The following is a 12972-nucleotide window of genomic DNA, read 5'->3' as shown; positions in this document are numbered from 1 at the left end:
TAGGCGCGTCATGCTCGATGTCAGTCGGCAGGACGGCTTCGGCCCCGTATACGAGGAAGAAGGGTGTGAAGCCAACTGAACGGTTTGGCGTTGTGCGCAGGCTCCACAGTACATGGGGTAGCTCTTCAATCCAGCAACCGGCTGCTCGCTCGAGCGGCTCCACCAGCCGGGGCCGGATGCCGGCTAGGATCAAGCCATTTGCCTTCTCCACTTGGTCGTTGGTCTCCGGATGTGCTACGGATGACAGGTCCATTCGGATCCCCATCTCCCCGCAGTAGCGTTTGAAGATACCTTCGGCGAAGTTGCTGCCGTTGTCGGTGATGATGCTATGGGGGTAGCCGTACCTCACAATGATCTCCTTGAGGAATGTGACGGCTGTGGAGCCGTCCAGCTTCTTGATTGGCTTGGCTTCAATCCACTTAGTGAATTTGTCAATCATCACCAAGAGATGAGTCATGCCTCCTCGGGCTGTTTTGAATGGGCCCACCATATCCAAGCCCCGGACGGCAAAGGGCCAAGTGATGGGGATGGTTTTCAAGGCAGAAGCCGGCGTATGCCTTTGTTTGGCGAAGCGTTGGCAGCCATTGCACTTTTTCACCAGTTCTTCTGCGTCCTTGAGCGCAGTCGGCCAGTAAAAACCGTGCCGGAAGGCTTTGGCCACTATGGCTCTGGAGGAGGCGTGATGGCCGCACTCTCCCTGGTGGATTTCCCGTAGGAGTTCAATCCCTTCAGCCGGCTCGACGCACCGCTGGAGCACCCCACTTACGCTGCGTTTGTACAGCTCGTGGTTGATGATGGTATAGGCCTTGGCCCTTCTCTCAATCTGCCTGGCTTGAACCCTGTCATTGGGCAGCACACCATCGGTGAAGTAGGAGAGGAATTCTTGTGCCCATGATGGTACGCATTTTATTTCAAACACGCTGACCATCAATGCCTCCATCTTCGGAGCTTCCGGGTTCGACTGCATGGTCGCCGGGTTCGGCTGTGGAGCCGGCGGGTTTGGCCGAGAAGCCCCCGAGTTTGGCTGAGAAGCCCCCCGGTTGGACTGAGAAGTCCCCGGGTTCGGCTGTGGAGCCGGCGTGTTCGGCTGAGAAGCCCCCGACTTTGGCGATGAAGCCCCCAGGTTCGGCTGAGAAGCCCCCGGGTCAGCCGGCACGAATATGGAATCCGAGTCCGGTGACGGTATGATAGACGGCTTCCGCAGATGCGCCAAGGCAACCCCCGGCGGAATTGCTTGCCGGGTTGAGCCTATCTTGGACAGCGCGTCAGCCGCCTCGTTGTTTGCTCGCGGCACATGATGGAATTCGCAGCCGTCGAAGAAGCCGGCCAGCTGCTCGACGTGGAAGCGGTATGAGGCCATGTTGGCGTCCTTCGCGTCCCAGTCGCCGGATGCTTGTTGTATGACCTAGTCGGAGTCGCCGAAGCAAAGAATGCGACGCACGCCTATTTCCTTGGCCAGCTTTAGCCCATGGATGAGCGCCTCGTACTCCGCCACATTGTTGGATGCGGCGAAGTGGATCTGCAGGACGTAGTCCAGCCGGTCTCCCTTGGGAGAGGTGACGACGATGCCGGCTCCCAAGCCGTTTCGCATCTTCGAGCCGTCGAAGTGCAGCTTCCAGTGTGTGGAGTCAGGCACAGGCGGCAGGTATTGCATTTCGGCCCAGTCGACGAAGAAGTCCGCGAGGATCTGCGACTTGATGGCCGTGCGTGGCTCGTAGAGGATGGTGTGGGCGGCTAGCTCCAGGGCCCACTTGGAAACCCGGCCATTGGCGTCTTTGCTACCAATGATTTCCGCCAAGGGCACTGTGGCAACCACCTTGATGGGGTGCTCCTGGAAGTAGTGCTTGAGCTTCTTGGCCGCCATGTATACGCCATAGGTGACCTTCTGGTAGTGGGGGTAGTTTTGCTTTGACTGGGACAGCACCTCGCTGAGATAGTAGACTGGGCGCTGGACCGACTGCTCCTTGCCGGCTTCCTTGCGCTCCACCACCAGGACGACGCTAACCACCCGATTGGTGGCAGCGATGTATAACAGTATCGGCTCCATTGAATCCGGCGATGCAAGGATGGGCGCGGTCGAGAGCACGCGCTTCAAGCCACGGAAGGCTTCATCCGCCTGCGGTGACCAGACGAATTTGTCCGATTTCTTCAGCAGCTGGTACAGGGGCAGTGCCTTCTCCCCCAGCCGGCTGACGAAGCGGCTCAAGGAGGCCAGGCATCCGGTGAACTTCTGGACGTCCTTGAGGAACTGCGGCAGCTCCATCTTCTCAATGGCACTGATCTTCTCCGGGTTGGCTTCGATTCCTCGCTGAGAGACGAGGTAGCCCAGGAGTTGGCCGGCTGGCACGCCGAACGTGCACTTGGCCGGGTTGAGCTTCATCCGGAATCTTCGCAGATTGGTGAAGGTTTCTCTCAGGTCATCAAGGAGGGTAGGCATAATAGGATGAATATGGCGTCTCCACCTCCACCTCCGGCGACTAAACCCTAGCTCCGCCGTCACCAGTGATCCATCCGATCTCTGGCCATCTTCCTCCATGCATTTTCTTTGCCTTTCTTCCCACCATCTTTCCACCGCTTGGTTTTGTCTTTTCCTTGGTCAGATCTAATGGGATCTTCCTTGAAAGAATCCTGGAATGTTTCATTCCGAAGGGTTCAAGATTTGGATCTTGTGAACTTCCGGCCTAAGGATGGTGTACTTCTGGTTTCGGTTTGCGATTCTCGTTTTCTGTTCTCTCTTTTGGATTCATCTGGTACTGCCGTGACCTCGCGATATTCTCATGAAGGGGAGGTGATTCAGAAAGGATCTTATCTCACTTTCCCTCACCATGTGATCAAGGTTGGGGAGAAAATGGACCCTCTGGCAACCAAGGTATGTGATGTCTCCCAGGGATCTGATCTTTCTTCTGAGAAGTACGTGGGGGTTGAAGATATTGCTAGTTTTGAGGCTAAATCTAGGGCCAATCTTGTTGTCAACAATATCAATCCTAGAGGGGTTACGGCAAGGAGTAGATCTAGATCCTGGAAAATCACTTATTCTACTGTTAAGGACATCGATCGTGGTCGTATGAAAGCCTATGATGGGACGTTAGAATTGGATGAGATTGATCATTGGTTGCATCTCAGATGTGCTCGGGGCATACAGATTGGCTGTCGTTCATTGCAGAAGGGAGATCAGTTCAGTGTTGGTGCTAAGCTAATTTTCCCTATCCATTTTGTTCGTATTGGTATGTTCCTCTCAACTGGTACCTCCTCCACACGTGATTGCATGGTTCATGCAGATTCGGCAGCTGTTTTAATGACCAATAAAGAGTCTTCTTCTGCTGAGATCAAAGCGCATGTGGTAGCTACTGTCATAAATCCTACGCCATCTGAGGTCTTTCACTCTAACCCATCTTTGGATTTGACTATGTCTCATGGCAAGAATTTCTCAAAAGATGTTCACCACAAGTTTGGCTCATCAGTTCACCCATCTGAAAGAAGTGGTCATTTTCTTATGGTGGTTTCGTTTGGTAGAGCAGCCTTTAGGCTTAATGAGGAGACTGTTGCAGCTGCTCTTGAGTCAGTTCTTGGTGGCAACGACTATAAAATGAAGGTCTCAATTCTCAGGGACAGAGTGTCCTCCTTTTGTGTTTCTAGTAAACAGGTTGGTTTTCATATTCTGAAGCTAAGGATGTATAGGTGCTCTCTTTTCAAATGTTTCTTTCATCTGTGGGGTCGTGGTGGACCAAATTGGGAGCGTGAGTTTAATCTCTGGCAAAGGGAATGCCAATCGGAGTGGACATTGGTGAGTCCAGGGAAAAGAAGAGAGCAAATGGCTATGAAGGCTATGGAAAAACCAGTGCCTAGACCTATTATTAAAACCAAAGTGTCAGAGGGGAAGAAACTGAATTTTGCTGAAGCAATTAGTTATCCTGCTTGTAAGGGGTACAAGGAGAGTGTTACTGATCAGCCTGCTATATCTCAGTCTGTGGATACTTCTACCCCACAACATGATAATGGACAAACAGCAGCTGAACAAATTGCTTTATCTCCTGTTCAAGCCAAAGAAAGTGGTGACTCAATTCAGTCAAGTCAGGATAAGGAGCAACAGCCTGATTCAGATGGATCTCTTGAAAAAAATGATTCTGCGCAGCCCAGAAGCCTTGATGGGCTTGATGAGGTCATTGATGATATTGCATATCGTTTTTGGGAGTGTGGCCGTTGCCTTTCAATGGGCCATGACTCCAAGTCTTGTACTAAACGGGTTAGATGCAGATTCTATTTCCGATCAGGTCATTTTAGGAAAACTTGCTTCGACTGGTTAAAGAAAAAAAATAAGAAATGGGTCCCAAAAGTCGGTTTGTCTTCTCATATTCCTCCTGATACAGGGCCGTCCGCCGTCTCGACTCCTGTGCCAGGTAGCCAGGACACATTGATTGCGAAGGCAGAGTCCTGCCCAAATCCCACACCACCGCAGGCGGATCCACCTCACCGAGTCGCCATGGCTAACTTTGAGCTCAACCCTGCTCGATGGGTTCCGCATGGCTTCCACATTGTCGATGGAGGACCGACGCGGCTGCCACGCACGTTCTACAACGCCACTGTTGCGCCTGCGGTCACCCATGGTAATTTCTGTGTTGCTCAGCTTAATCCTCCGCCCCAGCAGCAAGATGAAATCTTCTGGAGAGATATTATTCGGGAGTTTATTGTCAATCATCATCAGCGTGCTGTGGAGAACATGCAGCCATGTCTTTTTGGAGTAGGGCTTTTTGAGTTGCGAAGCCCTGCTTCGGTGGCGGCTCTGGTTCAGCAGCAGCCTTTTGAGATTGCTGATAATGTTCTTGTGAGGTTTGTTCATCAGAACAATAGGAATAACCATCGACTAGTCCAGGGGGCAAGGAGGGGATGGATTATGGTTTTGGGAATTCCCTTTGATTATCGCAATGACTATGACATATCCAATGCAGTAGCTGCTTTTGGGAAATTTCATCATTGGCATCAGGATGATGTTTTCAAGGAAAGAACCATGATCTATGTCACCTATGACTCACCAGCTTCTGTGCCTAGAGACATTGTCTTTGGAAATTATGCTAATATTGGTGATCTGAAGGAGACCTGGACAGCCCCTTGCTATGTGATGGGAGCAGATGTTGCTGATGCTCTTCCTGCTGATGAAGACCAAATGCCACCAGATGGAAATCCTCACCCATTGCCAGGAAATTTAGTGGCTCCAGATAATATGATGGTTTTACCACCTTTTCCACAGCTTGGATGGAACAATGCTCCACTGCATGGGGAGCAAGTTTAGAATGATCAGCCTGGCAACAATGATCAGATGCAGCAACAAGAAGAACCACATGAGCAGCCTGTAGAGGAGGTAGTAGATGATTCCATTGTGGTTGATTTATCAGTTGCTGAAGGAGCCGCTGAAGATCTTGAAGAAGGGGAAGTGAATCAGCCAGTGATGGAAGGTGCTGCTCTTTTTCAGCAGCTTATGGGTGAAGAACAAGTTCTGCATGTAGGGATGGTGCACATTGGACCAATGCTACCACCACACATGATTATAGATAGACTGATTAATATGGCTCTCCCTTACTCTTTCTTCACACATGTCCCTAAATCACTCAGCTGTGCTCAGTTCAATTCTGTCTTTCTAACTGAACAAGAGTTGTTTTTCAAGGGATCTCTGTCAGTCTCTCTAGGGATTCACACACAGGTTGCAAGAAGGCCTTGGAGATTGCCATCAGCAAGAAGACAGGTTGCAACATTGACTGAGTGTGAGGACATCACTGATGTAACAGATGCAGATAATGCCCAAGTCACAGTTGACACTGTTGATGATCTCACAATTGAGGACACTATGCAAGATGGTGATGTGCAAGAGATGGATTCCCTTGTTTTCTGTGCCACACCAATCAAGAGTGTGCCTCAGAAGAAGAGGGGCAGGCCTAGGAAATCTGAGCCAGCAGTGGTGGATACAGCATATAGAAGGAGTACCAGGAGTTGTACCAAAAGGGATGGGCATAAGCCTGTATCTATGTCTGACACTGTCTCTCGTCCAAGAAAGAAGCTTAAACCTCAGAAGAAGAAGAAAGTGGAGGGAGAGAAGATAGATATGTCAGGCACTCAAGAGGAATCTAGTCAAGAGTCACAGCAGAATCATAGTGATGATAATGCAGTACAGATCCCTCCAGAGACACCTGTTCAAGTCATGCAGAGAGTGGGTGTGGCACTTGGCATTGATGCTAACTTGATCACAGAGGAGAGGCTTAAGGCTGATTCTAAGGGCAAGAATTCCAACAGTTCTTCTAATGATAGTTGAAGCAATGAAGAAAATAGGGAGTCCTTGCCTCCCTTGCAAAGCTGCTTTTGGTGCCTCTAGTTCTTTTGGCTATGAATTAAGTGTTTAGTGTGTGCTTCCTGGGTACTCTTCTTGGTTTTTATTGTGTCAGTGGATGCAGTGTGGGTGTCATGTAAAGCTAATGTTATGTTATGACTCTTTCAGTCCTTTTGGCAGTGGAGTTGGTCTCCTCTGCTTATCAGCCAAATCTTATTTATGTTATAAATGTGTTATGCAAAAGTGAGAAAATGGAGGATATTATGCTGGAATGTAAGGGGTCTAAATTCTGATAATCATCAAAGGGCACTAAGATCTAAAATTGAAGAAAGTCAGTGCTCTGTGCTTTGTGTGCAAGAAACCAAGTGTGAAAATATTGATCACAAATTCCTTAGGAAATTTTGTCCCAAGCGTTTTGATACTTTTGCTTTCTCACCATCTGTGGGTGCATCAGGAGGGATTTTAGTTGCATGGAACTCTTCTTTTTTTCTGGTGAATTGATAGAAATTCAGAGATTTTCAGTGGTCATAAAATTTACATCTGTTCACAATAATGACAGTTGGAATTTAGTCTCAGTTTATGGGCCTTGTTAGGGTGTGCTAAGGGACAATTTTGTAACCTGGCTGTATAATATCCAAATTCCAGTGGGAAGTAATTGGTTGCTAATAGGTGATTTTAATTTTATTAGATCAGAGGAAAATAGAAACAAGCCTGGGGGAGATGTGAATGATATGTTCCTTTTTAATGAAATTATTGGGCACTTGGGTCTGCTTGAGCTACCTTTAAAAGGGAGAAAGTTTACATGGTCAAATATGCAATCTCAGCCTTTATTGGAGCAACTTGACTGGTTTTTCACTAGTGCTGAATGGATCTCTTCCTTTCCAAACACTACTGTCATGCCACTGGCTAATACAGCCTCTGATCATGTGCCTTGTGTAATTAATATTGACACAGTCATTCCTAAGGCATCTATATTTCGGTTTGAGAATTTCTGGGTAGATCTGCCAGGGTTCATGGATTGTGTTAAGCAAGATTGGGAAGTAAGTTGTAACAAGCAGTACACATCAGCTATAATTGCTGCAAAATTTAAGTCACTTAGATATGCCCTGAAGCATTGGCATATGAATTTGTCCCAGTTAAAGGTTTTAATCCAGAACTGCAATAAAGCCATCTTAATTTTGGACAATCTGGAAGAACAGAGGCCTCTCTTTATCACAGAATTCAATTTTAGGAAAATTGTCAAACTGCACTTGGAGAAACTTTTAAAGATTGAATGCAATTATTGGAGGAAGAGATGTACTGTTAGATGGGTAAAAGTTGGGGAAGACAATACTAAATTTTTCCATGCTATGGCTACACAGAGAAATAGAAGGAATACAATTTCCATGATTAAAGCATCTGATGGAAGGGTGGTAAATGACCATGCTGAAATGGCAGCTTTATTGTGGTCAAGCTACAGGGACAGAATGGGTTGTTCTGAGGGTATAGATATGAAATTTGATCTGCCCAGGTTAATAAATAGAGTGCCAGGTTTGGAAGATATTTCCCAGCCTTTTCTGCAAGAGGAGATTGATCTAGTTATCAAACAAATGCCACCAGATAAGTCACCTGGACCAGATGGTTTCACTGGGCTTTTCTTGAAGAGATGTTGGCCCATCATAAAGCAGGATTTTTGCAAGCTTGTGCATGATTTCCATGAGGGTTCTTTGCAGCTACAGAATATAAATGAATCTTTCATTACTCTTGTTCCTAAGGTGCATAGTCCTGAGAGTGTAAATGATTTTAGGCCCATATCTCTCACAAATGCATGCCTCAAATTTTTGACAAAGCTGGTGGCAAACAGATTTCAGCAGAGAATTCTTTCCTGTGTGCATAAGAATCAATATGGATTTATCAAAAGCAGAACAATTCAGGATTGTGTGGCATGGACATTTGAATATCTATACCAGTGTCATGCTTCCAAAAAACCTTTGGTGATCATGAAGCTAGACTTTGCTAAAGCCTTTGATACTATAGAACATGAGGCAATAATCCAAGTGATGTCACATATGGGTTTTGATAGTAAAACCATCAAGTGGATAAAAGATATCCTCTCTTCTGGAACCTCTAAAATTCTTTTGAATGGTGTTCCAGGGAAACAATTTTCTTGCAAGAGGGGTGTCAGGCAGGGTGATCCTCTATCACCAATTTTGTATGTGCTTGGGTATGAACTGTTGCAATTAGTGATTAATGATGCTCTCAGAGATGGATTATTATCTTTGCCCACTGAGGTGGGAGATCCTGATTATCCAGTGGTACAGTATGCAGATGACACTTTGCTTATTCTTCCAGCTGATATGAACCAAGTGCTTGCTTTGAAGGACATTTTACACAAATTTTCTGTCTCTACTGGTCTGAAAGTTAATTATCATAAGTCTAGCATGGTTCCAATTAATGTGGATAGAGATGAGGTGGAACAGTTGGCCACTGCTTTTGGATGTCAAGTTGCCACTCTTCCCTTTACTTATTTGGGGTTGCCTTTGGGAACAGCTAGACCAAAGATTCAGCACTTGACACCTATTGTTACCAGATTGGAGAGAAAACTTACAAGCATTTCTAGTTTTTTAATCCCAGGGAGCTAGACTGCAGCTAGTGGATTCTGCTTTGTCTTCCATGTCTACATTCTTTTTGTGTTCCATTCAAATTCCCCCTGGAATATTAAATCAGCTGAATAGAATTCTAAGACAGTGTCTTTGGAGGGATAATATTGATACACCAAAGCAGTCATTGGCAGCTTGGGAAATGATATGCAAGCCTAAAAATAAGGGGGGGTTGGTACTGTTAACTTTCAAAAACATAATGAGGCTTTGTTGTTGAAATTTCTGGATAAGTTTTATAATAAAGCAGATACCCCCTGGGTCAACCTTATATGGAGAACTTATTATCAGGAGTCTGTTCCACATGCTGAGAATCTTTGTGGCTCTTTCTGGTGGAAAGATGTATGTAAGTATTGTTATCACCAGAATTTGACCGATTCAGAGGTGGGCCACGATTGAGATAGACTTGAAGATATACATGGAAGGAAGAACAAGAATTGGCCTTATACACGAAGTTGGGCTGAATTGCCCATGTATCTGTAATATAGTAGATCGCATCTTAGATTAAAAGTTAGAGTTTTACTCGTGCACGGTTAGGTGCACGTCCGAATTAGAAAGTCCCCTGGACTATAAATATGTATCTAGGGTTTATGGAATAAACAACAACTCACGTTCAACCCAAAACAAACCAATCTCGGCGCATCGCCAACTCCTTCATCTCGAGGGTTTCAATCAGGTAAGCGACATGCTGCCTAGATCGCATCTTGCGATCTAGGCAGCACAAGCTCCACGTTGTTCATGCGTTGCTCGTACTGAAGCGTCTTTGATGGCGAGCAACGTAGTTATCATAGATGTGTTAGGGTTAGCATAGCTCTTCGTATAACATGCTTACGTAGTGCAGCCCTTGCATGTCTAGCCGCCCTCACGCCTATCTCAAGTGTGGGGGCGGCACCCTGCTTGTTCATCATCTAGTAGATCTGATCCGTTACGATTGCTCCTTGTTCTGCAAGGATTAGTTTAATATCTGCAATAGTTAGGCCTTACAAAGGGGGGGAGGATCCAGCGGCACGTAGGGTGGCGTTCGCAAGTCCTAAACAGGATGTTCCGAGGATCAACGCCATGTTGGTTTTTAGGCCTTGTTTAGGATCGGCTTATGAGCACCGTGCGTGGCCGCGAGGCCCAACCTGGAGTAGGATGATCCGATTATGCGGTGAAAACCCTAAATCGTCGTAGATCTCATTAGCTATATCTTGATCAAGCAGGATCACCAAGTATTCGTGCACCCCGTACGAATCATGGGTGGATCGGCTCTTTGAGCCGATTCACAGGATAACCTGAGAGCCGATCGAGGCTCGTATTTAATGTTTACGTGTATGCCATGCAGGAACTAAGCGAGGCATCCCCATCACCTTCCTGACCAGGTATAGGTCAGGTGGCACGCCCTTGCACTTCGCATCGCCGCGTGTGACCAGAAGAGCATTGCGGGCCGTCGCTCGGAGGGGTCTCAGCCAGCCGCAGCTCTAGGCTCTTCCCGGCTCTACCTGTGTTGACAGGCCGCTACCCGCCGGTGGGTTTTGGCAGTCAACACATTCTGGCACGCCCGGTGGGACAATCGTCTACATCAACCACATCGCCATCTACATCTGAGATGGCGGCGGACGGCACGCCAGTCACCTACGAGGAGCTGCCTGACGAGCTCAAGAAGAGATACGACGAGATCAAGGTCACCCTCGAAGCCGACCTCATCGGCTCTTTTCAGAGAACCCGTTCCCATGGCATCAGATGGAAGGGATTCTCACCGCAAGGTGCACTCGATGGGATAGATCTCTCTGCCCCGTCGGAGGAACGCACCAGGGGCCTACGGCAGGAGATCAACTACTTGGTGGCTCACTCACTACACCGCCACTCTGAAAACTTGGTCAACGTGTTGGAGCGTCTCGCTCTGCGCGTGATCCAGGAGATCATGAGCTACCAGTACTCGCCGTCAGGACCAGCTCTCGGGACGCATCAAGGAGAGTTGCCGCTCCAGTCCCGTCCACCGCTGCCATATGCGTTGGCAGCACCGGCGAAGTGCCGGCTACACCGGCATTCGTCGTCTACAAGATTGGTGGTGACCCTAGTGACTACCGGTTCTTGGCTGAGGCGCCCAAGGAGATCCCTCAAGGATACGCGTGCACGTATGTGCCGGATTGTGGCAAGCGGGCACTCTCAAACCAGGCCACAACATCGGGGACTCCGGCGAAGACAGGAGGGTCGTCAGCTACAGAGCTTGAAAAGCAGACGTGGCTAACTAAGTACTCCACCCCGACGAAACTCGAGCCCGGCTCCTGCGGTTGGCTCGTAGCTGGAAAAGCAGACATGGCTGGCTAAGTACGCCACCCGGCGAATCTTCAGAGTGCAACTCCTGCAGCCAAGACGGCGGATCAGATCGCACCATGCGAGAGACCAGTTCGGCATGGTGCCGAAAAGAAGGGCAATCGGCTATTCCAAGCCGTACCCCGACGAGTACGAAATGATCCCGCTACCACCTAAATATCGGCTCCCTGACTTCTCCAAGTTCAGTGGATCAGATGGCTCCAGCTCCATCGAGCACGTCGGCCGATATTTGGCGCAACTAGGACCGGCTTCAGTGTCGGATCAGCTACGCGTGAGGCTCTTTTCACAGTCCCTCACAGGATCGGCTTTTGGATGGTACACCTCTCTGCCAGCAAACTCCATCCAGTCTTGGAAGCAATTGGAAGAACAATTCCATACGCAATACCATTCAGAAGCTTCCGAGTCTAGCATTGCCGATCTAGCACAACTACGTCAGAAGCGCGGAGAAACGGTGACAGAGTACACCCAGCGCTTCAGGAATCTTAGGAACCGATGTTATTCGGTTCGTATAACTGAAAAGGAAGCGATCGAGTTGGCGTAGCTGGCCTTGCAACACAGCTCAAGGACATGGCCTCCCAAGCAGATTATCCCTCGCCGGGCGCATATGGTTCGAAACTATCGGCATATGAACAGCGCCACCCGGACCTGTACCAAGACAAGTTCAAGCGTGCGATAGTCCTGGTCGATGCAGAGGAAGACGGTTCTGCGGGAGACCAAGAAGTAGCGATGGCTGAGTGGACTCGGGGAGGAACCCCCGTGTCCTGCAAATGGGTAAAGCCACCAGGGCCGCCCAGGGGATTTGATTTTGACGTGACCAAGACTGAACAAATCTTCGACCTCCTGCTCAAGGAGAAACAGTTGACGATTCCTGAAGGTCTCAAGTTCCCCACGGCGCAAGAGCTAAACGGAAAGCCGTACTGCAAATTCCACAACTCGCTCTCCCATGCCACCAACGACTGCAGGGTGTGGCGTCAGCACATCCAAGCGGCGATAGAGAAGGGGCGTTTAATTTTCAACCGCACGCCATGAAGGTCGACACCCAACCCTTCCCCGCCGTTAACATGGTGGAAGTCACCTACCCCGAGGGTTGCCAGCCAGGTCCCACGTTCAGCATCAACATGGTAGGACCTGGGAACCACTCTGGCAAAGATGGAGATGAGGGCAGCTGCTCTCATAGCAAGGATACAGAGGAGGCCGCTCCACGCGATCGGCTCCATCATGATGGCAAGCGCTACGTCACAGAGGGAGAAGTGAAGAATATAAGATATCAACGACCTCTCTCTGATCACCTCCTCAACAAATATGTGAGTCAGTATGACCAACGCCGACGGTCCAACTATGATGATGAAGGAGATCGTCTGGCTAGAGAAGCCAGAAGACATCGTCGGCGGGATCGCGACGAGGAGGAGCACGAGCGCCGTGCCACGGACACATCGAGGGAGCAAGATGACAACGCCGGTTCTTGGGACTGCCCTTTCTTCGGACACCGCTGGGATTCGGGAATGAGCCGATTGCCCACAATCGGCAATTGCCCGTAATGCAACCGAAGAAGAAGGAGGCAGCCAACGTGTCTGTGTTCAAGCGCTTAGGGCCTCTCCGCCACAGAGCAAACGTCTTGAGTCACCTCGTTGGGCAGATCTTGAGGATTCCGAAGACGAGGGACTAGAAGAAGAAGAAGACAGGTACCACCGTCCAAGGTGGTGC

Source organism: Lolium perenne, chromosome 5, assembly GCF_019359855.2.
Source record: "Lolium perenne isolate Kyuss_39 chromosome 5, Kyuss_2.0, whole genome shotgun sequence".
Taxonomy (NCBI): domain Eukaryota; kingdom Viridiplantae; phylum Streptophyta; class Magnoliopsida; order Poales; family Poaceae; genus Lolium; species Lolium perenne.
This window is presented reverse-complemented; position numbering follows the sequence as displayed.